The following is a 23,968-nucleotide window of genomic DNA, read 5'->3' as shown; positions in this document are numbered from 1 at the left end:
ATTTAGTCTGGTTCTCCCACACTTGTAAAATCTGTGAATTCCAAAAACCTGCACCCTTGGAATCAGGCAGAGTGGAATTACATGAAATAATTCTACTTTTTCTGACTCAAAATCAGAGCCTTACTACCAGTGCTGGAAGTGGAAAAAGTTCCCGCTGGAAACCCATAAATTAGGGGTCCTGGGGCAGAGCTTGAAGAGCAGAGATTGGCAGTCATCCTATGCATTTACTTTTTTTTAAAACTGCTGCTAAGAATTTGGCAAAAATGACATATATGACAGAAACTCTATCCATATCCATTTATTTTGTCCATGGAGTCTACATTGTAAAATATCTTACAGAGATAATACAGTTGCTGCAGAGATCTTTGCCTGTCCAGTAATTTTGAAGGGATTATAAAAGCAGTACCCCACACGAATTGCAGAAGGCTTTGGATAGGTATGAACACTTCATGGGGAGCCTTGATCTACATATAAACACAAAAAAGACATATGTAATGACAGCAGGCACAGGGAAAAAACGGGTTAAAGACATCTTCCTCAGTAATCAGAAACTTGCATTAACGGCCCATTATCCCTATTTGGGCATTATAATAGACCAGAAACTGAATTGGAAAGCTGTGGTTGAGGCAAGAAAACACCTTTTTATGAGAGCCATTACCCCCCTCATAAATTTTTCACAAAGGCTAGGAAAAAGGCCTCCCGCGGAACTGCTAAAATTCTATTGTGCCAAATGCCAGTCAATAGCCCTGTACGGGGCAGGAGTGTGGGGGCACGCTAACATTAGCTCCTTGCAGGTGGCAGAAAATACTTTTTTAAGGTTTCTCTTAGCGGCACCAAAACGAATTTCCACATTAGCTTGTCATCTGGAATTGGGGATACCATATTTAGGGGATTTGGTAAAAATCCAACCACTTTTACTTTGGCAACGGATATGGATTTCTGAAAAGAACCTAATAACAAAGAAAATTATGGCAGATTGCATGGAATTAGATTATTCATTGAAAATTAGTTGGCTCCTTTATGTGAAAAACTTTTTTACTGATTTAGGGCTTGAGTCTTATTACACAACACCCGAGAAGATCTGTGAAATCTCGAAGAAGGACCTGAAAGCAAGGGCATTGAGCCATCTAGAAGGCTTAAGGCTTGCTTGTGAAGCAATGAAACCCTCCGTCCAACATACAATTGCTGTTCAGATCACCCTGTCAATTCAGCCCTATTTAACACATGAGTTTAAAGTATTTGAGCGACTCCTCTTGACGAGATTTAGATTAAATCTCTTCCATCGTCTAGTAGCATTCCCAATGAGAAATAGCTGGGACTTGATTCTCATGCCTTGCCCCTGCGATGACATATCAGAGCAGACGACTACACACACTGTTCTGTTCTGCAAATTCTATCATGCTCATCGGAGACTTTGGTTGTTACCTTTGTTAAAACAGTGGGGTTTTAGGCAATGCCGCCCAGCTATGTTGCGACTACAGTTTTTAGACTCTGAATGCATTTGTTATCACGTCGTCAACTTTCTGAAATGTATTTTTAAACACAGACAAATCTGTAGAGCATTCTTATGATCAATGAATTGGATAATTTTTTATCATTGCCCAAACAGTGATCCTCAATGCTTGCGTGGAAAGATTATTTTTAAATTGTAATGATTGTGTATTAATTGTCAATAAGCTTTTTTATCTGATTGTAACATTGATTTTATGGTTTTCTACTCTGTAAAACCGAATAAAGAAATATATATATATATATATATATATAAAAGCAGTAAAAGAACTCTAGTGTTTAACACAGTTCTGTGAGAATTCTGTGTTTTGTCCGTCACAGTTTGGACTCATAAAGTAACATTTAGAGTTAGTGTGACTGATGCAAGGTGCATTTTCTAACATACAGAAAACAGAATTGTATTTTATGCAAGTAGATAATTGTCCTGTGGCTTTTGACACAGATCATTTTGTTATTTTCAGCTCATAAGTTGCAATCCTTCTAATATAGCATAGCAATCTATTTACCAGCATCAAAGAACTGCATGCAAACTGTAAATCAAGGACTTAGATACTTATTGATATTTCCTCTCAGACATGCAAGGGAATAATAGGGAAGGAGGGGATAGCTCAAGGACTGTGCAAACTCAAACGGATCTATCCTTACAAGAACGAGTTATTGCCCCAGGGTAACACTCAGAATGGCAAAATATGTCCCAATAAATCAACATATTGAGAACTGAGGTGTGGTCTATGAAGGGTTCATTAGAAGAGATACTAACAATGGTCAAATCTTTAGTATCTGAGGCAGTGCTAAAAGGGAAGGGAAGTACACAGGGCACTAGAGATTCGGAAGCCCCTCTTGGTCTTATACCTAATGATTCTTTGGGCCTTCCGACCTTCACGGGTCTAACCAGTAATAAAACAGCGAGAGGGGCAAATCGAAATCAAAAACTAGCCCCAGCCATGAAGAGCACCAATGTGGCAATCCCTACAGTGGTGAAGCGTTCAGTTCCTACCATAGCTAATATTAACATTATAACAAATAGCAATCCACCAGGCTTGGAGAACCATGCAACCCTTGGACGTAAAGCCTCTATATATTGGGGTTTTAATTAATCCAGGACCTAGAATGGGGCACAGTAGAGAGTGCACACCAAATACAACTAATTCCTCCAAAATCTTTATGGTAAATGTTCCAAAATGTGATGCAAATAGAGGTACTGAAAATAGTGACTCTCTAACTAATAAAGCATGTTAGAGGTTGCCGTTCGGTGATTAGGGATGACATAAAAGCTGCACGTAGGATGTCCTCCCCTAGTCACCTTTATGCTTGTATTGAACTCACCATGAAAAGTTGAGAACCTTTTCACGCTGGAGTTTCGCACTAGCCCCCCGGAGAACTCCGAGTAGTACGTATGGTACCACGGCCACCCAGAGACCCCCCCAGATTGCCGGGATGTTCTACACTCGAGAATAATGATTGACTTGGGTTAATAGGAATACCTAGGGCACTCACAGGGTCTAGAATCACATACATCAAGGAGGCACCTTTAATTCGGGTATCGTCTCCTAAGAAGGTGTCAAGCGTGGAGCTGAAGTTGCCTCGGAAGTACCACGGAAGTGATGCTCAATTCCCTACTTCCCCCAACCGGTTCACCATATGCCAGAATCAAATAACTGGACACAAATAGTGATGCCCGTCAAGGGAAAACAGGGAAACAAAACAAGGAAAGTAGGGGGAAAAACAGATGTCTTCAAACACAGCTGGAGTAACTGTCAATCCTGAGAAAGCAATGCCCCTCGGTAAACCATCTCCAAGATGCAAGGATAAAGAACAAACATTAGTGTAAGTCTTATTAGGATGTTGTAGGATATCTAGGAAGGTTGTGAAAGTTAAGTACCGTCTGGTGTGTAGAGGTGAGCAAGGAAAGGAATTATGACTGGTAGATTGTAGAAATGTAGTTACTCCAAATGCCCTGCAATGTAACATGGATGATTAATCTCTACACTACAACCACCACTCATTATCTCTAAGATATGACTCTTTGCCTACCTTATATATACATGAACACAACCTAAGGAGATGGAACTAGAATCAATGCTCATCTAGTTCCAACAAGAAATCAAACTAAGGGTGAAAGCTAGGGCCAGAATAAATACTCCTCTGGTCCTAACAAACTAAAGGGGAATCTTCCCAATACAAATAATATTGCCCAATAGCCAATTGCTCAAAGGGGAACAAACTAATCACAAAGAGTAAGGCTAATCCCTTTTAGACTCAGGGATAGCTTCTGAAAATAGCTATTATTAAATGCCTCCAAATACAAATACACTCGCGATTCAACAATGAACCGCGACAGTCACAAGAGAACCAACATGTGCTTGCGGCACAAATACCTTCACTGGAACGATACCGACGCCAGCCGCAATCCCAACGGGACCCGTAGAACGCCACCACCGTGACCCGGAAGAGAAATCTAATGACGCCGGAACTGGAAAAGAACGCAAAGCGTTCTTGAAAAGGAGGGGATGGGCTATATGCCGTGATCGACGTGTATGCGCATACTCGGATCATCACGCATGCGCCGCTCTTCTTGCCAACCAACTGGCCGTTGGTTTTGCCAACCCCGACTCCGGCTGCTGGCACGACAGAAGGCTCTGGCTCCACCTATTCAAACAGAAGATGTATTGGAAACGGTCATTTTACCAGCTCAAAATAGTACAATGCACCAGACCGCAGGTCTTTCCTTGTCTGAGAAAAGAATCCTGAGTTGGAACATCGCAAGCCTTAGCACTAAGATGGGCTCCCCCGAATGGCATGCATTTATAAAGGCATATATCAACCTGGGCTGAATCATCCCAGTTTTTTGTTGGGTGTTTGAATTATTTTCTAGCTTCAAATAAGGGAGCAAAAGGGAGGCCCCCGGGAGGACTGACTATCTGGGTGCGGCAAGTCCTAGAGGCTAACATTCAGGTTCTTCCAACCCAGAGACAAGACTTACAGGCAATCAGATTGACCACGCGAGATCATTTAATAATACACATACATAACATCTATGTTAGGGGAACATGAGGGAAAGGGCGGAAGTCTTAGCGGCTCTCGAAGACCTCCTTGACATGCATCTAGATGTTTCAAATACAATAATAGCAGGGGACTTTAATACAATGTTTGAACCCCTAACCACGGAAGATGGCTACTGGACAGAAGTAGAAGATTACAAATGGGGTGTTCCATCGCTAGAGTTAAATCCTATAAAGAAATGGTCTGATGTGGTCATTCAAATAAACAACATCTGTATGGAACAGGGCTTACGGGCCTTAAATGGACGTACTAAATCGGACAGACATGGGGCCAATACCTTTAATAATGGCCATAGTACGAGCAGAATAGATTACGTTCTGGTGAGCTTGGGTCTATAGTACCTGGTGGTGGACATGGAGGTCATAGTCAGGTTAGAAACCAACCATAATCCTTTGTGTGGAACCTTGGATTTGAACTGCCAAATGACCTGTTCACACCACAGGAATAGGCATCATCTAGGCGAGGTTGCTCCAACTAATGATTTAAGGCGGCTTAAGTGGGTAAGGTTAATAGAAACACCAGCTTTACAAGACAATATTTTCCAGAGCATGGATCACGCTACTAATGAATTAGAGGCCTGTGTAGAGGAAAAAAGAGATCTAGCCAACTCAATAGGTATACATAATGTATTTTTTAAACTTCTGCAGACCTACTTTTTCACACAGGGAAAGAATTCTAAAGTATCTATTCCGAAAGAGGGTTAATGGTATAACAAAGAATGTCGAGAGGCACGCCAGGCCCTATTGGCAGCCATCGAAGGGGGCCACCAAATAAAGGTCCGAGAAGCAAGGTTCCTTTACAGGGGCACCCAGTCAAAAGCCAAGAAACTATGGGATGACAAAAGCTGGCAGAAATTAAGGGATGCCTGTGCCATGAAAAACCCCAAACAATTTTGAAACGTTTACAAATGGTCCAACGGGGGACAGGCAGAGCATGCCCAAAGCCATCTCAATCGGATTGGGTGAACAATTTTAAACCCCAATATGCCTCAACCTTACCTGAAGGAGAGGGTGAAATTATAAGAGCATTATACTCGAATGAAACATTTACCAAGGCTGAGGTAGAGACTGCACTTAAATCAGTACTGGCTGGAAAGGCACCAGGGCCAGATGGCATTCCAGGGGACATCTTTCTATACGACAAAGAAAGGTGGTGTCAGTACATTCTTTTGTTATCGAATGCCTTCGCCCAGGGAGCCCCTATACCGGACTCTTGGAAGATTGCAGAGATCATCCATGTTTACAAGAAAGGGGACAAATCAAGTCCGGGGACCTATAGGCCTATCAGCCTGATTGATTGTCTCCAGAAAATAACTGGGAGGTTGGTGCTTAATAGAGTGCAGGAATGGATTGAGGAGTTTAGGGTTCTGTCCTCTCTGCAAGCTGGATTTCGAGCGTTCCTTAGCACCATCGACCAGGTGTTTCGATTTGTTCTGATACACTGGAAGATTGTGACTTTAGGAAAGGGAAGCCTTTATGCCGCCTTTATGGATCTTAAGGTGGCATTCGACATTGTCCTCCGCACAAAATTATGGCTCACCCTAGAAGAGTTAGGGCTCGCACAAGAACTCCTGACTCTGATTATTAGATTGCATGAGGACAACAGTGCACAAATTAGATGGGGTGGGCAGGGGGAAGTTATTGAATTATTTCCAGTAGAAAGAGGCGTGCGCCAAGGTTGCATTATGGCCTCAACGCTTTTCTCATTATATATTAATGGGATAGTTGATTATATGAGCTCAACACCGTCTGACGCACCCGTATTGGCAGGCGATAAAGTGCCTATATTGATGTTTGCCGATGACACATTGATCCTGTCCAAGACCCCAAGTGGGCTCCAGAAAGCCCTAAAGACTTTCGAGGGTTTCTGTTTGCAGAGGGGCTTGGAGGTCAATGTGTCAAAGTCAAAGCTAATGGCATTCAACGCACACAGGTCCTACAAAGGGGGCATCTGTATAAACAATAGGCCATTAGAATTCGTTAAGGAGTTCACCTATCTAGGGGTTAACTTTCAAAATAATATGAAGTGGGACCATCAGGTTGAACTAGCTTCCCTCAAACACAGGCAGATATCAGGGATCTTGTACCTTGAACATAATTTATCGCCTACGGAGCCCATTATCCCAGTCTTAGAAATGTTTAATTTGAAAATTGTTAGCTCAGCCCTATATGGCTCAGAACTTTGGGGGTGTAAGAACCTTGTAACCCTTACTTCTTCGGAAAATAGGTTCTTAAGGAAAGTTACTAGATTGCCACAGAGTACCCCAATGAGCCCATTATTAATTGATTTGGGGAGAAAACCGATCGCAGCAGTAGCTAAACTTTGACCCATCCTTTATTGGAGGAGACTCTGGACTACACCAGAGAGAAATAATAAGGGCTGATGCTTCACACCACATTAAATGGCTATGGGTGGTCATAGACCTTCTGTCCGACATGGGTATGTCTTCGATATGGACTGATCCTGAAAATTCTAACTTTCCAACGAAGGAGGTTTTGAAGGCCAAATATTGGGAATGGTTCCAGTATAATAACATTAGACAAAGTGAGCCATCCACCCTTTCAGGCCTATTCTTGGAACATAAAGCCACTCCAAAGTTGGAGACCTACTGGGATCTAATCACTAAACCGCTAGACCGTAAACTGTATTTTCAGTTTAGGGTTGGCTCACTGCCAGTGAGATCATTTACAGTTAAATGGACCACCCAAACAGTTTCTATATGCCTGAGATGTAAGTCCTGTAAAGAATCTTTGTCTCACCTTCTCTTTGTCTGTGCTGCTTATGCTGCCCCGGGTCGTGTCTGGTTGCTTCCCATGTGTAAGCTTCTGAGCACTAGACGAGCAACCGAAGCAGAACGCATTCTGTGGACTGATACCTGACTGTCCATTGCGATAGCCATGGCAACATTTTTATGGTGGTCATGGGCATTGAGGGCCCTCTTATTACTCCAGAGTGAGGTTAAAAAATGATGTGATCCAAACTAACTGCCTTTCTATCAAGCAGTATAGGGCTTTATAGTGAGAGTCACTTACTATGACCTATACGAGTTTTACATGTAAGAAGGTACAAATTAATTTGTTAATCATATAGAAGATTCTGATGAGTTTTGTACATATTTTAATTGTTTTATGACACTCTCTAAGGAGTTTTTATTGTTTTATGGAAAGTGCACTCACTTTATTCTCTAGATGCACGATTAAGTAAGTGCCTCTAAAGAGGGTTTGTTCTGGGGTGCGTACCTTATTTCTATCTATGAAATATGAAAATAGTGATAATGAAGCAATTTCTTCTTATAATCACCTAATGTATGTTCTCCTATCGACAGCTGTTTTATATAATTAACTTCATTTGTATTTTAGTAAATGCTTTTATGACTTAAATTTGTCGAATAAAGCTGTTGAAATGGTAAAATAGATATTTCCTCAATCTGTTGGTATTCTAAGATAGCCACGAAGGGTTCCTTTGGGAAGTAAAGTCTTGTTATTACTGAGTACCGCAATCACTATGTTGCGTTTTATATCCTGATAATGTATTTCACGCGACCATCGGCTCTTCTTATATAATGTTTACAAGTGTGAACAATATGTGATTCCTACCAGTATACCCCTCAGTGTCTTTCATAACATGTATTGATACACGCAATTTTATTATTTTGTTTGCTTTTGTGTGTGATGTAAAGTGCTCTGACATCCTACAACGGGATTAGTAGCACTGTAAAAGAACTAAATAAACAAAATGGTAGGTACTATTTGAATAAGTATTTTTGTAATTACTCATACAAGTCATAGTTTCTCTTAAGTACTTGTGAAGTGATAAGCTGTGTGCTTTTATTTCCTTAAATTGCATTGCCATCTAGGTAATAGGCTACAGATAGCTCCCAGGCAGGGTGATTCTTGAACAAAAGAAGGGCTGACGGTCCTTTAAATGCGACCTTTCTTCTGGACCCAGCTGGAGGTAAAAATAAGAAATGCACCTCACTGTATGCAGGTTGATGCATGAGACAAAGTGGGGGCACTGCTAAACTATGTACCAGAACAAAGTCACTGGGTTGTTTGGATCCCAGATCTTGCCCATAGAAAGTTGCCAGTACTAGGAGCTAGTGGGAGCCCCCTACTTTCCATCATTGCTTACTAGCTATTAAAACAAGTAGAAACTGAAGGACAGATTTAATAAGTTGCGCAGAATGCTGTATGAAAATAAGCTGTAGTGTGTTGTGTAAATAGAGCAAAATTGAGTAGCATCCTATTATTGGCACTACGTTGCCGACGACATCAACAACCAGACAAACACAAGTAATGCTGTGATCACATGATGGTAAACAAAATTTGGCATTTCACCACTGCACAAAGGCTTCCAGCGACATGTGGCTTAAATGGGCCTCGGTGTACAACGCACACGCGCAATTGCTGCTCAGTTCTCAATAGATGTAAATAAATAAATGTACATATTGGCACAATAACCATTTCCCCCATCATTTGTACTGGTTCAACTGTCTAAATCACTTTCACCCACCGTCGTTATATTCTTGTTAAATGTAGTCCTTGTTGTCAACGACTTAGGTAGGGACAGCTTCCGACACATTTTTTTAAAATTCGTATTGATGTAAGGATGCATTTTTTCAGAAGAAATGTCTGATACAACTGTGTGACTGGGAAAACAAGAAACTCTAAAGTAACACTGGGAAATCTTTTTTACAGAAGCAGTTGCCTTAATATAGAAGTTAAACTTCAATACAATATGTTCTATGAGCATTGCACAATGGATGGTCCTCGACGTTTTGACAGTTTTCTATACTACAAACACCAAGAAGCCGAGTCGGACCAAGACCAGAGACGTATCTCAAGCACGCTCAAAAACAAGGGTAGTAAGCACGGGGAAAAAGCTTCAGGGGCGGACTGGATAAGGTCCGCACTGGTGAGAGAAAAGGAAAACACGCGTTAGTTTTGCTGGTTTGTATAACTCGAATTGGAGCGTAAAGAATTCCCACCATTCCATAGTACCCTGTGTAATTATTCGCCAGTACAAAAATGAAGAAAACCCCCACAAAAAAATATTCAAAGCGTGGCACATAAGCACACAAAAAGATAATTAATACATAGGCTTCAATAAAATAAAACAAAAGTTATTTTCACCGTTTATTCTACTTTTGTAATAATAAATGGAACAACACGATTTTAAAATACGTTTTAAATTCACTGCTGCACCATTCTTAGGTAGTATATTGCAGAGTAAGCCCCCTTGGCTCTTCTCATTCTTAAGCAAGCAGTAATAAGGTGTGAAGAACATTTAAGGTCCAATTTATATTTTGGTGTTAGTCGCTATGGTGCAGTACTTTACTTCCGTCATGGCGAGGGTACCTCGTCTGCCAAATTCAGAGATGTCTGCTGGCCCAGCGGAAATCTCTTGCATTTACAGGAAATACTGTCATGTAATTAAATGTATTGGAAGTCCGAAGGACGGCTCTGTCAATAAGGCAAAGTCATACCTCAAACGTTCAACTTTTTTTTATTTTCAAAAATTGGGATTTTCCTTTAAAAAAAAAAAAACAACACAATGATCGTCCCGCCATGGGACATTTCTCCCATGGTGTTTGGGGTCATTTTGCAGTTTTGACTGCCTATCACATTCACCACCACTTTTTTCCTGGCAGGAGGGACAATGAAAAGTGATCTCCTACTTTCAATCGTGGGGACAGGCACATGGCCAAACCTCTGACGGTCCATACTCGGTGGAGCTGTCAGAGGCGCATGGAGGTGCTGAACACGGAATAGTCTCGCTGCCCTCATACTGAAGGTCTGTCCGACTTTAAATGAAGCAGGCGGACTGTTAATTTGGGAAAATGGGTACTCCTTCACCACTGCAACTGACTATCCTTTCCTCCAACATCTAAATCAGGTCCGAAGTCATCATTGAATCAATCTGCATTCTGGCCACGCAAAGGTCTAAGTGTAAAGGCAAAATTACCTCTTCAGGAAGTTTTGTGGTTGTATGTTTTAGAATCTCATTTACAGATCCTGACAAAAAATGTGAACGTGCATACCCACAATTAGTATTTGCACCCATTTTTGTAGAGTTGTTACCACATGTATATTGTGGGTATTCAATCTCAATGGTGTTGTCTTCTGCCATTATGACAGTCCGGTACACCATGTCAGTTATTGGCACATGAGTGGCATGCCTAGCATGAGAAAGTGATTCATGGTAAAATAAGCAGAATCTATCCATGTGTCTAGGAATAGATAAGAGTAAACTACAAAATATTTCAACACTTGCTTGGACAACTAACTTGTATTAACGAAAAGTGTAAACATAGCATTTTAGAAGGGAAGGGCATTTTAATGACATGATAAGCCTTAGTGTGGGTAATTGAGTATATTTTTTCAAAATTAAAAGGTTTATTAGAGTTCATATTTAAATGTAGTTTTTGAGTTCTAATCGCTAATGCAGCAAAAATTGCAGTTTGCAAGAATGATGTAGACTATCTGTTCTCTAAAATTGTAAAGTATTCAATAAATTGAGTGATCACACTACTCTAGAGACTTTCTCTTATTTCGAGGGTACAACACTAAGGGGAATATTATCAAGGGGCTTTATCTCCGCTTTTTTGGCTTTAAAAGCCAAGAAAGCTGAGATAAAATTATCTCCCTATTACCAAGCTGTCGCTAACACCAGTTAGCGACAGCTAATAGGAGATAGTGACCATCTTGGGCCCCGCTTTGCATGTCAGTGATATTTATCACTAATGACATGCAAAGTGGGCGTGCCAAGATGTTAGCGACTGAAAACAGTCGCTAACATCGCTATCTCCTATTACCAACTTTTGGAGATATTCGCGCTAAGCGCGAATATCTCCAAAAGCTAACACTTGCCCAGGAGCAGTTCTTAGCCATGTTATCCAATGGGAGGTGGATAACATGGCTAAGAGCATTTGCTCGATAATGCATGAATATCGCTGACTTTTCAGCAATATTCATGCATTGCGGCCGTTTTTTATCGCATTTGCGATAAACCTTGCTAATAGCAAGGTTTATCTGCGATAAAAATCGCCGATTTGCGGCGATAATTTTTGTCTCTAAATAAGTTAGAGACAAAAATTATCTCTATTGGTTGGTAATATGCCCCTAAGTTTGTGTCTATTTTTCAGATCCTCTTACGTTCGGATATTAAATGGTCTAGGCCACATGGCATAGGATTTTCTGAGCTGCCTACATTGCCATCAGTCTTTTAGACATTTTTAGGGAATTATCCTGAAAGATACTTAAATCTGCCATGATTTTTCCAAAAACGTTATTGTGTGGATGAACTTCCAAAATCCCTGGGTAGGGTAGTTCCTTGCTGCTGCTCTGAATCCTCCAACATCCTAGTATGGACATTGCTGACATGCGTTCTCTGGTGCCTGTGGTGCCTGAAACGGGGACTTGTCAGTCAGGCCGGAGTGGCAGCCGAGTGAGAATGGAGTCAACCTATGTCAGGAGCAGCGAGTGTCTCGACTGGTGGGATGGTCCCAATAGCTGTGAAAAATTATTAATAGAGGAACTTTGAAAGGCGCTGCCTGATGACGATGGGCTTATGAGCAGGAGGATGTGGCAGGAGCCACCTAAGCACAGAGGGCTGCCGTGCGTCCGCGCGGGCGGCACGCAAGATAACCAATAAATAGCCCAGGGCTCTGGGCGTGAGCTAAGTTAGTATCCGGCCACCAAACATAACGCCTGTGTGTGTGTGCAGTCTTTTGGGGCCAGGGGTCGCCTACAACTTTACAAGCAGTAATGGGAATATTGGAATCTAGCTTTAGTGGAGCTCTGCGGGTGCAGACCTCCGATCATGCTCCCCAGCCTCCCCACCCTTTCCTCTAACTGCCCAACTGGCGGGTGCTCATCGGGGACCTGACTTAGGACTTAGTGGGCCCCATTAAGAGACACTGGACAGCGAGGAGGGGAGCATGATAGAAATGGTGCACTCACCCCACCCGCCGATGGGGGGTAACTGGAACACCATGGGGCTTTGGTGCTGCTCCAGTGAGGACCACCCCATTGGCACTTCAGCACGCCAGGCCCTGTTTTTGTAGAGATGCCCTGGAATTTTGACCAACAACGAGCACCCTGAACCATGCAGTTGATAAAGGTTCACTGAACATGAAGGCGCTGGTGCTGAGTTCACGCAGAAAGACTGAGGCACGTCAGTAGAGCTCCGTGAACTCCAGTACTGGCACAGTCATTGCTGCTGCAGGGCAGGATTGAGGTGTATGTGTGAATGACAGTAATGGAACCGATTTATCTGCTGCAGGATAGAGAAGCGTCTGCAGAGGCAATGCGATATGGGCATCAGTACTGCAGTAGTAAGGGCTGTGTGAGGGCCATCTGTTGTGCAGTGTCCCTGTGGATCCACTCAATGTTGCAGTAGGAAGGGTCAGAAGAGGCTTCTGCAGAGTCAGTAGTAGAATACTATGAGGACAGCTGCAGGGCAGGACTGAAGTACAGAGGGGGAGCTATGTGGGCGACCGTTCTAGAACAGAAAAGGTGACTGGAGGACTGTTGCGGTACACAAGGCTGTGTGGGGCTAACACTGTAATAGAGAGTGCATCTACTCGAAAAGAAGGAGGGTCGTGGAAACCCCAGTCCTGGAGCAGCAAGGGCTTTAGAAGAAATGTGTGGGTGCCAGCTGCTACTAGAGAGGATTTGGGGTGCACCTTCAGAGATAAGTGGCTCTCCGAATAGAAATTAAAACAACTGCTACAGAAAAAAGATTAAGGCGTATAAGCAGAGCTGTTTGAATGCCAATACTTGAATAGAAAAGGGCGCTGCAGGCGAGGCTTGAGGTGTGCCAGCAGGTAAAGAGCCAGGGGAGCAGCATGGTTGTTGCAGGACAGGCCTAGGGAGCTCAGGCACAGTTGTTCACATGCTAATACTGAAAAACAAAGAGCTTTTGCAGGTCAGGATTTAAGAACATGGGCAGAGCTGTATGGTTGCTAGTACTGGAAAAAAGTGCTTCTGCAGGGAAGGATACTTGATACAGGTCTTTGTTGGATTTGGTACTGGAGTAGCAAGGACTGGTGTAGAAAATGATTGAGGTTCATCTGGAAAGCTCTTTGGATATCAATGCTTGAACTTAAAAGGGCGCTGCAAGACAGGAATTTGACACATTGACAGAGCTGTGTGGTGCCATTACTAGAATAGCAGTAGCAGCTGCACAACTTCAATAGGGGGAGAGGTAGAACAACGTGCAACTGCCTGCGATTAGAACCCTGTGACTGATTGGAAGGGAGGGCGGAGGGACAGCAGAGAGAGTGGGGTGGAGGAGCAAGGAAAGATTCATGAGTATGGAACCACCTCGGACATGCTTAAGAGATTCAGATTTCCACCACCTGGGAATGCTCTAGGTTGTCAGCCATGACCACTGCCTGATTGGTTACCAGGGTGCTCAATGTTCTTGACTGTTGACCCTGCCTCCAGGCTAGATTGCCCCCACCACTGCTGCCAACCTGCCTACCTGCCGGTGTGATCAGCCGCTAATTGCCACCGCCGCTGCCTGCCTGGGACGGCCCAGCCACCGCTGAGCCGCCCACCTCCTGTTGTTGTTCTTCTCGCCGCTGCCTCCCTGCGGCCCCGCCCCCCTCCAGCCCATTCGCCGCTCCGCTCCCGCCACCCAGCTGCTCCTCCCTCCCGGTTCCACACTTATTGAGGCCACGAAGCCCATCTGAGCCAGTCGGCGCCTGGACCACGCCCAGCGCCAGGACCCCTAGCTCCCGACGACGCCAGCCCATGTGACAAACCTACGACGCCGCCACCCTCAACGCACTCAACGCCAGCCGGAACCCTGCCTGCTACCGGGCCAACCCGAAACGCACCCACGGACCCTTCACCTGCCAAGCCTGCAAATTCTCCTGCCTCCGGACCTGCACCGCACCTGCAAGGCCAGGCACCAGCAACAATCACCTCAAGTGCATCCTGCTCAACACCCGCTCCGTCCACAGACACGCCGTCGAACTCTAGAACCTCCTCGACACAACAGCACCAGACGTCGCCTTCCTGACAGAAACCTGGATGAACGCCTCCTCAGCCCCCGACATCGCCATAGCCATCCCAGAGGGCTACAAGATCACCCGAAGGGACCGCGTCAACCAAACAGGAGGAGGCATCGCCATCGTACACAAAACCACCATCCGAATCACGACCAACACCGACGACACCCTCACCGCAGCCGAGCACCTCCACTTTCAGATACACACTGACCACAAGACCACCCTCAGGGGCACTCTCGTCTACAGACCCCTGGGACCATGCACACAATTCAGCGAAGCCATCGCAGACCTCATCAGCCAGCACACCCTCACCTCCTCAGACTACATCCTCCTAGGAGACCTCAACTTCCACCTGGAGAACAACAATGACAGCAACACCGTCGCCCTCCTGGACAACCTCACCAACCTCGGACTCAAGCAACTGGTGAACACCCCCACCCACTACGCCCGTCACATGCTAGACCCCATCTTCTCCTCCAGCAAGCACATCTCCTTCAGCCACTCCACCAGACTCCGCTGGACAGATCATAGCTGCGTCCACTTCAACTTCAGGAGAACCACAACCCACCACCACCCGCACAGGTTTCCCGCAGAAGCTGGAGCAAGATCTCCGCCGACCAACTCTCCACCTCCCTCAGCCAGAACCTTCCCACCAACACGAGGGACCCCAACAAAGCAGCCCGCAACCTCACACAGTGGCTCACAAACTGCGCCGATGACCTCGCACCTCTGAAGAACCCTCCCAGCAGATCCGGCAGCAAGAAAGCCTCATGGTTCACCAACGACCTCAAAAACTCCAAGAAAACCTGCTGCACACTTGAGAAAGCTTGGCGCCACGACCAGACAACGGAGAACATGACAGCCTTCACGAACGCCACCCGCAAACACCACCAGCTGATCCGCACCACAAAAAGGACTACATTCAAAGAACGTCTAGACAACAACACCCACAACAGCAAGGAACTCTTCAACATCGTTAAAGAGCACTCCAACCCCAGCGCCTGCAACAACGACATCACACCCTCGCAAGACCTCTGCGACTCACTCGCCTTGTTCTTTCACCGCAAGATTGCCGACATACACAACAGGTTCGGAGCACAGACCACGCACTCAACCACCGAACCAGCGCCCCCCCCACCACCCTCTGCAACTGGACCCCGGTCAGCACCGAAGACACCACCCGCACGATGAACACCATCCACTCCGGCTCCCCCACCGACCCCTGCCCACACCACATCTTCAACAAAGCCGACTCCATCATTGCACCCCAACTCCGGGACATCATTAACAGCTCCTTCACATCCGCCACCTTCCCAGAGAGCTGGAAACATGCCGAGCTCAGCGCCATCTTGAAGAAACCCACCGCGGACCCCACGGACCTCAAGAACTTCCGCCCCATCTCGCTCCTCCCTTTTCCTGCCAAAGTCATCAAGAAGACCGTCAACAAGCAACTCTCCGCCTTCCTCGAGACAAACGAATCCCTCGACCCCTCACAGTCCGGTTTCCGAGCTAACCACAGCACTGAGACCGCCCTCATCGCAGTTACCGATGACATCAGATCCCTGCTTGACAACGGGGAAACAGCTGCCCTCATCCTCCTGGATCTCTCAGCAGCGTTGGACACAGTATGCCACCGCACACTAATACAGCGCCTCAGCAACACCGGAATCCAAGGGAAGGCCCTGGAGTGGATCATCTCGTTCCTGGCCGGAAGAACCCAGATAGTCTGCCTCCCCCGTTCCGATCCGCGGCCACCGAAGTTATCTGCAGCGTCCCCCAGGGATCCTCGCTCAGCCTCATCCTCTTCACTGTCTACATGAGCCCCCTTGCAGCCATCGTACGCCAACACAACCTAAACATCATCTCCTACGCTGACGACACCCAGCTGATTCACTCCCTCACCAATGACCCTGCCACCGCCAGAGCCAGCCTCCAGGAAGGAATGAAAGACGTCGCAGAGTGGATGAAGACCAGCCGCCTGAAACTGAACTCAGACAAGACGGAAGTCCTCATCCTGGGATCATCCCCCTCCGCCTGGGACGACTCCTGGTGGCCCCGTGCCCTGGACACCTCCTCCTAGCCAACGGACCTCGCACGCAACCTGGGCTTCATCCTGGACTCCTCCCTCACAATGACCAAACAAGTCAACGCCGTCTCATCATCCTGCGCATGCTCCGAAAGATCTTCCGATGGATCCCCACCGAAACCAGGAAGACCGTCACTCAGGCCCTCGTCACCAGCCGACTGGACTACGGGAACACCCTCTACACGGGAACCACAGCCAAACTTCAGAGAAGACTCCAGCGCATACAGAACGCCTCCACACGTCTCATCATGGACATCCCCCGCCACAGCCACATCTCTGCCCACCTGAGAGACCTGCACTGGCTCCCCGTCAGGTGATGTTCTAAATGTAGTGTATGGGATCAAATGTGATAATAGTACATGCAAATTCGGGAATATATCCTAAAGCAATATATGTACAAAGGTAGATAACATGAACTGGCAAAGAGAGCATCAGCTCGGATTAAAAACAAGCAAAGGTGTTTGGGGTAATATGATCATAGCAGCACTGTTTGGATATGACTATCATACATGGTGGTCACTGCTTTTCTTTTGTTACTGCATACCATTAGAACTCTCTGCCAGCTGTCATTAAGAGACTGCCATTGTTCATATTCACAAGAGGTCAAAAACATGGTATTTCAACAGCTCTAATTCCTTTCTTAACTGTGACCCCATAGGTCCAGGATATCGTTTTGGTATCTGTACACTGTAAGACATTTCATCATCATCATCATCATTGGTCACTCATTATGCTGTAAGAAAGAATGCTGGCGAAAGAAAAATGTATTTACTTTAACTTTTTCTACTTAAATAAATTAACTTTAGTTATTAATGTTCAACTACTACAATTAATACCTGAGTATTAATACACCCTCCCAACAAATACCCCTTTATCGCTTACACCACTCCTCTAAATTAAAATGTGCCTTTTTTTTATAATTGTAATACAATTATTACTTTTACAAAATTCCTAATGTTAGATATTAATACTAAAGTTTTACAATTAATACTTGTTTATTAATACACTTCCGCACCCAATACCGTTATATCCCTTGCATCCCATCCCTAAATGCAAATTTTACAATCTTATGAATTTTGTTTATCAATTACAATTCATAAATATTAATACTAATGTATTAGAGTTATTACATATGTATAAATACCCTTGCAAACCAAATACCTCATATATCCTGTGCAACCCGTCTCTAAATACAAATTTTGCAATTTTGCATTGGTTAGAAGTTGGCGCCGTGAACGAGCAGAGGGAGCCCCGGGACGCCACGGACAAGGTAAGTGTATTTTATTTATTTATATGGGCCCATTTAATTAAATTTAGCTATGTTCGGGAGGGCGGGAGGAAGGCGGGTGGCGGGCAACTTCGCTACGCCCAAGGAGTGGGCGTAGTGTTGCCTACTTCGCCTACTTTGCAAAGGGCGAAGTAGGCGACACGTAGCGATGTTGCCCGCCCAGGGTTACTTTCTGTGGGGTCTCTTGAATTTAAACATCATTTAGGGCATGGATGGCATTGGATTGTGGTGATTTTTGTGTGTTTTTCGAATTTTTGGGGTGGTGTTGGGGTCTGGACATGTGGGTGGGGGCCATTTTGAGGTCTGGTCCAGGCAGGGCCTGGCCATGTGGGTTTGGGTCAATGGGCCGTTTTGAAGCCAGGCAGTGTGCTTTGTGCCATAGGCCTGCACCCAGTCTGCCCTGCTTTCACCCATTATGCCCAGGGATACGCAGTGGTGCATGGACCAAGGCTTTCTGTGGGGTGTCTTGAATTTAATCATCATTTAGGGCATGGATGGCATTGGATTGTGGTGGTTTTTGAGTGTTTTTTGATTTTTTGGGGTGGTTTTGAGGCCTGGCCATGTGGGTGGGGGCAATTTTGAGGCCTGGTCCAGGCAGGGCCTGGCCATGTGGGTGGGGTCAAGGGGCCATTTTGAAGCCAGGCAGTGTGCTTTGTGCCATAGGCCTGCACCCAGTCTGCCTTGCTTTTACCCATTATGTCCAGGGGTGCTCAGTGGTGCATGGACCAAGGCTTTCTGTGGGGTCTCTTGAATTTAAACATCATTTAGGGCATGGATGGCATTAGATTGTGGTGATTTTTGTGTTTTTTTCGATTTGTTGGGGTGGTGTTTGGGCCTGGCCATGTGGGTGGGGGTCATATTGAGGCCTGGTCCAGGCAGGGCCTGGCCATGTGGGTGGGGATCAAGGGGCCATTTTGAAGCCAGGCAGTGTGCTTTGTGCCATAGGCCTGCACCCAGTCTGCCATGCTTTCACCCATTATGCCCAGGGGTACTCAGTGGTGCATGGACCAAGGATTTCTGTGGGGTGTCTTGAACTTAAACATCATTTAGAGCATGGATGGCATTGGATTGTGGTGATTTTTGTGTGTTTTATGATTTTTTGATTTTTTGGGGTGGTGTTGGGGCCTGGCCATGTGGGTGGGGGCCATTTTGAGGCCTGGTCCAGGCAGGGCCTGGCCATATGGGTGGAGGTCAAGGGGCCATTTTGAAGCCAGGCAGTGTGCTTTGTGCCATAGGCTTGCACCCAGTCTGCCCTGCTGTCACCCATTATGCCCAGGGGTACTCAGTGGTGCGTGGACCAAGGCTTTCTGTGGGCTGTCTTGAATTTAAACATCATTTAGGGAATGGATGGCATTTGATTGTGGTGATTTTTGTGTGTTTTTCTATTTTTTGGGTCCTGTTGGGGCCTGGCCATGTGGGTGGTGGCCATTTTCAGGCCTAGTTCAGGCAGGGCCTGGCCATGTGGTGGGGGTCAAGGGGCCATTTTGAAGCCAGGCAGTGTGCTTTTTGCCATAGGCCTTCACCCGGTCGGCCCTGCTTTCACCCATTATGCCCAGGGGTACGCAGTGGTGCATGGACCAAGGCTTTCTGTGGGGTGTCTTGAATTTAATCATCATTTAGGGCATGGATGGCATTGGATTGTGGTGGTTTTTGAGTGTTTTTTGATTTTTTGGGGTGGTTTTGAGGCCTGGCAATGTGGGTGGGGGCAATTTTGAGGCCTGGTCCAGGCAGGGCCTGGCCATGTGGGTGGGGTCAAGGGGCCATTTTGAAGCCAGGCAGTGTGCTTTGTGCCATAGGCCTGCACCCAGTCTGCCTTGCTTTTACCCATTATGTCCAGGGGTGCTCAGTGGTGCATGGACCAAGGCTTTTTGTGGGGTCTCTTGAATTTAAACATCATTTAGGGCATGGATGGCATTAGATTGTGGTGATTTTTGTGCTTTTTCAATTTGTTGGGGTGGTGTTTGGGCCTGGCCATGTGGGTGGGGGTCATATTGAGGCCTGGTCCAGGCAGGGCCTGGCCATGTGGGTGGGGATCAAGGGGCCATTTTGAAGCCAGGCAGTGTGCTTTGTGCCATAGGCCTGCACCCAGTCTGCCATGCTTTCACCCATTATGCCCAGGGGTACTCAGTGGTGCATGGACCAAGGATTTCTGTGGGGTGTCTTGAACTTAAACATCATTTAGAGCATGGATGGCATTGGATTGTGGTGATTTTTGTGTGTTTTATGATTTTTTGATTTTTTGGGGTGGTGTTGGGGCCTGGCCATGTGGGTGGGGGCCATTTTGAGGCCTGGTCCAGGCAGGGCCTGGCCATATGGGTGGAGGTCAAGGGGCCATTTTGAAGCCAGGCAGTGTGCTTTGTGCCATAGGCTTGCACCGAGTCTGCCCTGCTGTCACCCATTATGCCCAGGGGTACTCAGTGGTGCATGGACCAAGGCTTTCTGTGGGCTGTCTTGAATTTAAACATCATTTAGGGAATGGATGGCATTTGATTGTGGTGATTTTTGTGTGTTTTTCTATTTTTTGGGTGCTGTTGGGGCCTGGCCATGTGGGTGGTGGCTATTTTCAGGCCTAGTTCAGGCAGGGCCTGGCCATGTGGTGGGGGTCAAGGGGCCATTTTGAAGACAGGCAGTGTGCTTTTTGCCATAGTCCTTCACCCGGTCGGCCCTGCTTTCACCCATTATGCCCAGGGGTACTCAGTGGTGCATGGACCAAGGCTTTCTGCGGGGTCTCTTGAATTTAAACATCATTTAGGGCATGGATGGCATTGGATTGTGGTGATTTGTGTGTGTTTTTCGATTTTTTGGGGTGGGTTTGGGGCTTCGCCATGTGGGTGTTGGCCATTTTGAGGCCTGGTCCAGGCAGGGCCTGGCCATGTGGGTGGGGGTCAAGGGGCCATTTTGAAGCCAGGCAGTTTGCTTTGTGCCATAGGCCTGCACCCAGCCTGCCATGCTTTCACCCATTATGCCCAGGGGTACTCAGTGGTGCATGGACCAAGGATTTCTGTGGGGTGTCTTGAACTTAAACATCATTTAGAGCATGGATGGCATTGGATTGTGGTGATTTTTGTGTGTTTTTTTATTTTTTGGGGTGGTGTTGGGGCCTGGCCATGTGGGTGGGGGCCATTTTGAGGCCTGGTCCAGGCAGGGCCTGGCCATATGGGTGGAGGTCAAGGGGCCATTTTGAAGCCAGGCAGTGTGCTTTGTGCCATAGGCCTGCACCCAGTCTGCCCTGCTGTCACCCATTATGCCCAGGGGTACTCAGTGGTGCATGGACCAAGGCTTTCTGTGGGCTGTCTTGAATTTAAACATCATTTAGGGAATGGATGGCATTTGATTGTGGTGATTTTTGTGTGTTTTTCGATTTTGTGGGTGCTGTTGGGGCCTGGCCATGTGGGTGGTGGCCATTTTCAGGCCTGGTTCAGGCAGGGCCTGGCCATGTGGTGGGGGTCAAGGGGCCATTTTGAAGCCAGGCAGTTTGCTTTTTGCCATAGGCCTGCACACAGTCTGCCCTGCTTTCACCCATTATGTCCAGGGGTACTCAGTGGGTCATGGACCAAGGCTTTCTGTGGGGTCTCTTGAATTTAAACATCATTTAGGGCATGGATGGCATTGGATTGTGGTGATTTTTGTGTGTTTTTCGATTTTTTGGGGTGGTGTTGGGGCCTGGCCATGTGAGTGGGTGCCATTGTGAGGCCTGGCCATGTGGGTGGGGGTCTGGGGCCATTTTGAAGCCAGGCAGTGTGCTTCGTGCCATAGGCCTGCACCCAGTCTGCCCTGCTTTTACCCATTATGCCCAGGGGTACTCAGTGGTGCATGGACCAAGGCTTTTTGTGGGGTCTCTCTTCTATTAATGTAAACATCCATTTTTGATTAGAAATAAATAATTGCAATTTTTATTTTTGGTCTTTCCGTTTTTGGGTGTGTTGTAATAATAATAAATGCCTAGTTGCAAATATTAATTGAAGCACGATATATGCAACATTTATTTAACTGATGTTCCTCTGGCTGTTCCGATGCCGACCGGCCCAACACCGCAGGAGTGAAGAACGTCCCAATCCTCTACCCTCACTGTGACCCCCAACACCCGCAATCAAAACGGATGGTGGAGAACACGACACCGGGAGAAGGTGGGTAACAAAACAAGGGAACCCAAGGTCTTGACACAGACGAGACCGCTAAAATAAAAGAAGGGGACAAGATTAGACACACCCCTACTACTATTACCAGTGCCAAGTACACACACGAACCACCGACCTCCCTGCTTACCCCAGATGACAAACAGGAGTGGCTTAATACGAAACAGGAATTCTTCCACTGCAATCGTATTGGTTGTTTCTTGCGTAACCCCAGACCAACCATGCCCCCCTCGGAAAACACCGAGAATGACAAAGGGGGTGCAAATCACAATTCTTAGGACAAAAAAGGGACAGGGGAAAAATGGTATCAAGGGAATACGAAAGATACCCAAAAAATCCCTGGAATCTAAAAAATAACACGAAGGTACCGCAAAAACAGCCGGTATTCAGCTCCTTCGTGAAACCACCCAAACACAGCGTATAACAAGATGACTTGGATACAAAAAGGGATAATAACGGGACGTTAAAACCCAAAGGAAATGCAGCCGCGAATCCTAGAACGTCACCGAAGATCAAAAACAGGACCCCAATAAAGGGTTCAGAAATGCCCAAGGGAATAGGAAAACTAGGGAACAGGGGAAAAAGGGGATCTAAACCCAGCACCAGAAAAGACCGCTGGAACTGAGCTCGAAGGAAGGGAAACAGGGTAGGACCACAGGAACAGGAATCACACGGCAAGGGACCAATATAGAAACCAAGCACCTGTTTCCTGTTGGCAGCCCCCTGTTAAAGCGAGCCCTAGGGAGCGTCATTCAATTCGCATATGCACTTGGCACTTTTAAGAAAAAAACGCTAACGGGGAACTAGACAGAGGGAACCAGGCCCCCTGAACCCCAACACTGGCTTCCTTTGCTTTTAGGGGAAGAGAACCACGAATCATCCTCATCCTTCATCATCAGTGCCAGGAAGAAGTCCTGCTGCGGTGTGTGCAGCACAACGTCACGTGTGGCCACAGACAACTCTGCAACTCATGCAACTGAGGCCTGCTGTTCTGACATCTGAAGAAGATGGGCCCAAAGAAAGGTGGCCGTAGCTCCTCTACCAAGAAAGTTGCCAGCGCCACTGCCAGTAAGAAGGAGCAGAAGAAGCAAGTGGCGCCGGCACTTACGAAGGAGACCGGTGTGCCCACATACACTTTTTTGGGGAAAAAAAGCTATGCCTGGAGCAGCGGTGTCCGCCGGGGACCAAGCTGGGAGCAGCACCTCAGCTTCATTGATCTCAGTGCCACCACGCCAAGTTAGGCCCAAGGCCATGAGTGCCGCAGAGGCAGCCACTTTAATTGCTCAATCACCATTGACCAGTGATGTTGGTGTTGACTCATTGCAAGAAAGTAGCATCCAATCAACGCAGGGTGTAACTCATCTGACGAGTGTTCAACCACAGCCGCAACCACAACCACAACCACAGGTGCAACAAGGAGAGGTGCAAGGAGAGGCGCAAGGAGAGGCACAAGGTGTGGCGCAAGGAGTGGAGCAAGGAGTGGCGCAAGGAGTGGCGCAAGGAGTGGCGCAAGTAGAGGCGCAAGGAGTGGCGCAAGGAGTGACGCAAGTAGAGGCGCAAGGAGTGGCGCAAGTAGAGGCGCATGGAGAGGCTCATGGAGAGGCGCAAGTAGAGGTGCATGGAGATGCGCATGGAGAGGCACAACTGCCCACAATGCTTGTTCCTCCAGAAGTAGTGGCACATCAGGAAATCGAGATTCAAGCGGAGGTATCATCCGAGCAAGCCACTCCTCCTGATGATCCATTGTCTTCCAAATCCCCAGCAACAAAAATGTCAAGGAGGGCTAGTACAAGTTCCTCTTCAAGCCCCCATCCTTCTGATGATCTCGATCTTGATTGGAACCCACCAATGCAGTCTGAGAGGGAGGC

At 46.5% G+C, this 23,968-nt stretch overlaps 1 long non-coding RNA gene across 1 annotated transcript in view; it reads right to left on the bottom strand.

The window, feature by feature from the left end:
- The window catches only part of LOC144753663 (uncharacterized), a 63,764-nt gene that overhangs the window by 3,905 nt on the left and 35,891 nt on the right, over positions 1-23,968 (bottom strand). The window contains exon 4 of the long non-coding RNA XR_013594460.1: positions 338-464. This is a non-coding gene — a long non-coding RNA (uncharacterized LOC144753663). The remainder of the gene's footprint in view (positions 1-337; positions 465-23,968) is intronic.

Source organism: Lissotriton helveticus, chromosome 5_1, assembly GCF_964261635.1.
Source record: "Lissotriton helveticus chromosome 5_1, aLisHel1.1, whole genome shotgun sequence".
Taxonomy (NCBI): domain Eukaryota; kingdom Metazoa; phylum Chordata; class Amphibia; order Caudata; family Salamandridae; genus Lissotriton; species Lissotriton helveticus.
Note: the sequence above shows the minus strand (reverse complement) of the source record. Positions and strands in the feature narration are given on the sequence as shown.